Below are 7,061 nucleotides of genomic sequence, written 5' to 3' on the forward strand. Positions count from 1 at the left end.
TCACTGGTCACAATGTGTTCGCATTGTTTTAGCCTTCGAATGACGTCACCCCGCTGGCTAAGCGAGCAGGCCGACAGAGGAAAGAGAGAGAGAAAGAGTGGTGAAAGAGTACGGCAGGGATCACCCCCCCCCCTGCCGGAGACTCGTGGAGCTTTTAGGTGTTTTCACTCAATAAACACTCACAACGCCCGGTCTGGGAATCGAAACCGCGATCCTACGACCGCGAGTTCGCTGCCCTAACCACTAGGCCCTTGCGCCTCCACACACACACACACACACATACACACACACACACACACACACACACACACACACACACACACACATATATATATATATTATATATTATATATATATATGTATATATATATATACATACATATATATATATATATTTATCAATATAGGGTAGCAAAAAAATTCAAGAAAGAATTCCAGAAAAATTTTCTGCAACCAGCGGTCAAGTGAGAAAATAGAAATAGTCACAGACTATATAATATATTCAACAAAATATTAAGGAAAGACCCTTACAGGTCGTTCGATTGCGTAAAAATTGTTGAAACCTTGCAGGGTACAAAGTTGAAAAGGATAAATGTTTTTATTTCTCCTTTAGCTTTCAGAATTACTACTATTTTTGCGGTTTGAGTTTTGGCTGCTCTTTTCAAGTGAGTTGAACGACCTGTAAGGGTCTTTCCTTAATATTTTGTTATATATATATATATATATATAAGATGGACTGGACGACATTCTTTATTTAAAAATTACTACAATTGTTTCTACACTTCATTCTACCGGTAGAACATTGGTGGGATGATATAATTAACTTATTGAGTAGCCATTATCATCCATAAAAGGTGTTAAATGCGTTTCATCAAGTGATTGCTTAAAATACGATCTTCGTTTGATCATATCATTCCACTCTGGAGTGAAATGACAATATGACTGAAATGACAGTATCATCGAACGAAGTTCTTATTTTAAACAATCGCTTGATGAAACGCATTTGATGGATGATAGTGACTATTCAATATGTTAATAATAGCACCTCACCAATATACTACGTGTGTAAAACTTTGTCGAAACAATTGTAGTGATTTTAAATAAAGAATGTCTTTCAATCCATTTTCTATGATTTATTTTATTTATAAATATATATATACATACACGCATATATTTTATTGATACATACACAGATACTCATACACAAAGCAACACCGAAAATGTCACCAGTATTTTATGTTTGATACAATGTACACTTTTCAAAAAGTCAACCACGGCAAAATCGTAAACTTGTGGGTTCTGTTATGCGACACACTGCATCAACACACTTCGTCAGTATTATCCGCAGGAATACGACAAAAAGGAAAACTCAAAAAGAAAGAAAGACACGAGTTTGACAATAAGTACAATTAGGTTATTATTACAGAGGGTGAAAGAAGCGAGAAGATAAGTAAGCGTGATAGAGGAGTGTAATGGGAAAGAGAAAAGAAAGCTATCAAGGCTGCCACACATCCATAGGCATTCACATACGTTTGCAAAAGCCCACATACACAAATATGATACGGTGAAACAGAGAAGAGAGAAAGAGACAGATTCCAGGCAGTGAAGCATCGATAGTAAGAACAGTAGTAGTAACAACATTAATAAAATAATAACAAATAATAGTAACAAATAAAATAATAATAATAATAATAATAATAATAATAATAATAAACCGGCTGATGACAACGTGTCTCTAAAAGAAATGGAGAAACTCTCAAAATACAAAGACCTGGAAATAGAGGTAACTAGAATGTGGAATCTGAAAACAGAAACAATTCCTATCATAGTAGGTGCATTAGGCATGATGAAAAAATATTCAGACAAATACATAACAAAAACACCAGGACTTACAAACACATATAACATACAGAAAATTGCACTACTAGGCACTGCACACATCCTACGCAGAACACTTTCCATACAATAACCATCAGAGCATCACAACAAATCACAGCACATACCCAAGGCACACAGAGCTGCGCTCGGTAGTGAAGTGAAAGCACGCTATAAAAATAGAACTACTGAATAATAATAATAATAATAATAATAATAATAATAATAATAATAATAATAATAATAATAATAATAATAGAATAGGAAGCCGGAGATAGTCTTAATTGAGAAAGAAAACAAACAATGCTGGATCATAGATATAGCATGTACACATATAAAAATATATATACATGTGTTTATGTATGCTTATATGTACGTATGTATAAGTGTGTATATGAGTATGTATTTGTATTTATGACTTAACCTTATGAACTTTCTAAACTCTCTGACGAAGCCCCGAGACACGCCCAAGTACCTAAATCTTATCTAGCAAATACTTCAGTTCACTGAAGTGATATAAGTATATTGGGGAGCTTTGGCATCATGGCTGAAACAGCTGTAAGATATTATCCTATTTATTGTGATTTACGCTATATATTTTAATAATTACTGGTATTTTTTATATATCGCATATGTAAAGCATAATATGCTATACATGTATGTATACTGCCAAAATGTTTTATTAAATAAATAAATAGACGTAATATAATGTCTAAAAGTTGATGAATACCGCCCCTTGATCCCCTCCATTTTCTTATTACGTTATATATATATATATACAATAGCAGCGTGAAACATGTTTATAAGCCACATAAGAACACATAAAAACCGTTAAATTCACTTCAACATTTAAATGTTGAAATGTTGAAGTGAATCTAACGGTTTTGTGTGTGTTTTTAAATGGCTTATAAACACCTTCCACGTTGTAATTGTTTTCGTTTCAGCGTATGAACTCAGATTAGGGCACTTGCTATGCAAGTAAATCTCCGTAATATATATATATATATATATATATATATATATATATATATATATATATATATATATATATATATATTATATATATATATATATATATATATATATACATATATATGCAGCTGAAGATTGCTCTACATTTTAAAACTGATGTAATACTTGCATGGTTTAAATAAATGGAGTCGCATGAACCGAGCGTACTGCATTACCTCTGGATATCCTTGTTGCTTATTTTGAGTATATATGTATATATATATATATATAATATATATATATATAATATATATATATATATATATAATATATATATGTGTGTATCTGTGTGTGTGTGTGTGTGTGTGTGTGTGTGTGTGTTGTGTGTGTGTGTGTGTGCATAACTTTTCTAGCAAATAAAACATGATATAAAAATATATGCGAACCGGAACAAAATATAGCAGAAGCATACGTAAAATATTTTGAGGAAGTAATGGGTGGCAGTCTTTAGCACATTCTGGATGACACTCTAATTCCAATAATTCTTAGGTGGAGTTTCTGAATAAGCTGACCTTTTTTTTTTTACAAAATCCATGAAGGTCTGTAATATTGAAGTATATACTTACTCTTACTCATAGTCGTAATTTGCAGATGATAATCTAGCTTGCTTATTATACTACTTCAGAATCTATTTGTAGAGAGGAGACCTTGAAGGACGAAACGATTATAAAGCTGTAAGGTTAGTCCACACCAGTATAGGGCCGGGTCTTCTGGTTTCTCTGGTGTATATATCCCTTCCTGGATGGGACGCCAGTCTATCGCAAAACTACTCATTTTTAGCAGCTGAGTGGACTGAAGCAACGTAAAATGAAGAGTTTTGCTTAAGAACACAACGCATCACCCGGTCCAGGAATCGAAACGGCAATCTTACGATCATGAGTTCAACACCCTACCCACTAAGCCATGCACCTCCACATAACCAGAATATGCAATGGTAAATTGACAATATCATGACATTGTCAGTTGATACAGATGTCGGCCGTCAACACCAGATGGCAAATCTGACAGTCACATTGCATATAATTTTGAAAAAAGCTTGAACTTTTACGATTTCAATTCCACTTCTTATGCTTCTTTAAGATATAATTACTGATATGTTTATATTTTACTGCAAGCCTCGTGAAGATTTAACTCCAATGGCTGAGGATTTTGTGTCCTCTCTATAAATATTATTGTTTCCGATAGTCTATTTATTTATCTTCGTAAGAGACACAGCAGCTATGACTAAAAAACCCGTGTTATGGTTTCGGCGAACAAAATGGAAAAGGTGCTAGCCCGGAAGATGTCGAGTTGCTGGAAAAGCCATTCTGACTCAATGGACTCACACTTGTGGAAAGCCATCTCTGCCCGGAAAGCTGTCAACCAGGATGTAGTACAATGGGGGTTCATGAGGCCGCGGAGCTCTCCGCTGCTACAAGCTCGAATCACAAATCTAGTAGAGAGTGGCTGGCGGCCAATATAATTTTGTATTCATTAACCCTACCATTTCCAGTTCCTCGCTGATTACAACGATACTGAAATTCCATGATAGCTGGGGCATTGTCTTACTGTTCATAAGTTGTAGTTACTAGGTTCAGCTATTGGACGCGATAACTGCTATGTTTTCCCATTTTAGGACAAGGAATATTCTCGGGCCATTTCGATGACGACAGTTTTCAGGGTATGACTTCCAAACAATCTACTTAATTGTTGTGCTTACCAAGAAATGACTTCAAGAAAATCCACTTAAGTGTTGTGCTTACGAAGAAATGCTTCTTTCACTCCATGACGGTAGATTACTATTAAGAAATAGAAAAATGTCTACACATCAAAGAATAAATTGAAAAACAGCTTTGAATTTTGTTTATAGTTAAAACCGAAAGTATTAGCTACTGTAAGCCGTTTAACAAGGCAAATTCCCTGGGAACAGTTATCCTGTATGTAAACTCTAAAAGGTTTCCCTTTTATCTCTCTTGCTAAACTACTCAATCTCTATGAAGAAAATGAAACCAAAAACAAATATGACATATTCCATATGAAGTTTTACCTGGCTGTAATTAATTTCCATTTATAAAGAAATGACTCATTTCTGAAAGAGTTCAATATATCACTGGTTGTATCATGCTGGCGATTTCTTAAATGAATGAAATGCGCCATTATGAGATTAGCAATTTTAAGAAAATCTAAATAAGTAATAAATGAATAAATAAATAAATATGCACAGGCGAGGCTATGTGGTAAGACGCTCGCTTCCGGTTCCGCTCGTTAGTGTTCTTCGTTGTACCATTGATGTCGCCACGCTGGTGTGCAGCTGACGAAAATTGTATTTGAAAGACGCTCTACTGTAAGATAAGACCTTTTTTCTTTTTGAGTGTAGTGAGGATTCGTTGTTTATTTATTTTTTGTACAGGCAAGGAGTCCTCACTGGATTCTGAGGTTTTGGTCTACCTGTGGTAGAGATGTGTGTTTTTCTCACTTAGCGGTGAGAACTGCAGTCTGAAGGTGTGTTTCGCCTCCAAATTAATTTAAAATTGAGAGTTGAATTATTCTCAATTATTTGCTAGAACTGTGTTTATTTGCCTGCGTAGAAGTTTTTTGGAAAAACAATTTCAGGGAATTTCACAAGGAATTACACAAGGACTGAAAAAAGCTGAGAAGGCCAGGATTACCGTGTGGCCGAAAAAATATTTGTCTTTGCTGCAGTTGGAACTCTCGTTCACTTCTGTCGTTTATTTGAAAAAAAAAACTATTGAACTGTTTATTTTTTTTCTTCCATTTTGTTAAGTCTTTTAGTTTTTCTTTCTGTATTATTTAAAAATTTTGTGGACTATATTTGGAACTTTTTTTTTGCACTTGGCAAGGAATAAATTTGTTGAATGGGAGTTGACACCTCCCAAAAAATGGATTGAGGAGTTTGAAAGGAAGACGGTGGTTGAGGACTTACTCCAAGTCCCTCGACACCATAGCCGTCTTCCAGAAAAACATAATTGAAAAAGAGCTGGCAGGTCATATGCCAGCTATTAAATATATCTCTCGGGGTGTAAAATTTGCAACTGTGTGGTTGCTGTTTAACTCCCCCTAGGAAGCTTGCGAATTCGCAAGCCAACCCCTGGAGGGCAGTGAAATTTTGTGGGAAGAAGTTGATGAGGCGGTTTGCCACCCGGCATTGAGCCCGAGTGGATAGAAGGCACTATCCGCCGGAGTCTGGATGGCAGCAGTACCAAGCTACTCAAGGTAGAACATTTTGCCTGCGGCTGATTGGGAGGGGTCAAAGGCTGTTTTGACCCTATGGACCCAATCAACCGAAAATCTGGTTTTTTACCAGAGTTTTTAAGGATGGCCGGGTGTAGGTATCCGGTGATGCCTGAGGGACACCCCAAGTGTCACCTGTGCCTGGAACCGAGTCATATCAAGAAGAACTGCCCCAAGAACCAAAATAAGGTCCTGGAGGAGTTAATAAAAGTACCACTCCCTGCTCCCTCATTGGAGAGAGAGAAGAAGGAAGAAAAGGAAGAAAATGAAAGGTGGGTAACAATGGTTGCCCACGAAGGGAAGCGGGCTGCGGGGAGGGAGGGAGGAGCTCTGGACTGGACAGTCTCCACCCCTCCCCTCCCTGGATAAAAGGAAAAAAAAGAAGAAAAAAAGAAAAATGGGACATCGCCAGCGGTTGGTCATACACTGCCGGCGTGTCCCGAAGCATCTGTGGTGGGAGTTGTCCCACCAAAGATGGAGACTGTAGTAAATTGGGTACCCACATTAGTATTCTAAGTGCCCCCGAAAACAGTTTACTTTAGATGTATGTACTGGTGTTTATTGCAAGAAACAGCTGGGTTTCTTTCTCTGACATTTTACGTAATTCAACTTACACAAGTTAATGTGTGTACAGCAAAATAGGAATTTTGTAAGTATCTATAAAACTAAATTTTAAACAACGAATGGGTATCGGGTTCCAGAATAAACAGTAATCAAAGCGGTCCATAGGTAAAAAAAAATGGTTGAAAACCGGTGGTATAGATATTGTTGTTTTTGCTTGTTTATAATATTGTGAGATCGAATCAGTCACCTAGATTTTTCAGTCTACTCTAAAGATTTGTAAAACAAAACTATTCCGCTGATTTCTTGAAAAAGTTGTGAACTTTAAATATAATCTCCTAGTAACTTTTATAGAGAAGATGTTATTTTCACAAAACTTTTTT

The sequence above is a fragment of the Octopus sinensis genome, linkage group LG8, assembly GCF_006345805.1.
Source record: "Octopus sinensis linkage group LG8, ASM634580v1, whole genome shotgun sequence".
Taxonomy (NCBI): Eukaryota; Metazoa; Mollusca; class Cephalopoda; order Octopoda; family Octopodidae; genus Octopus; species Octopus sinensis.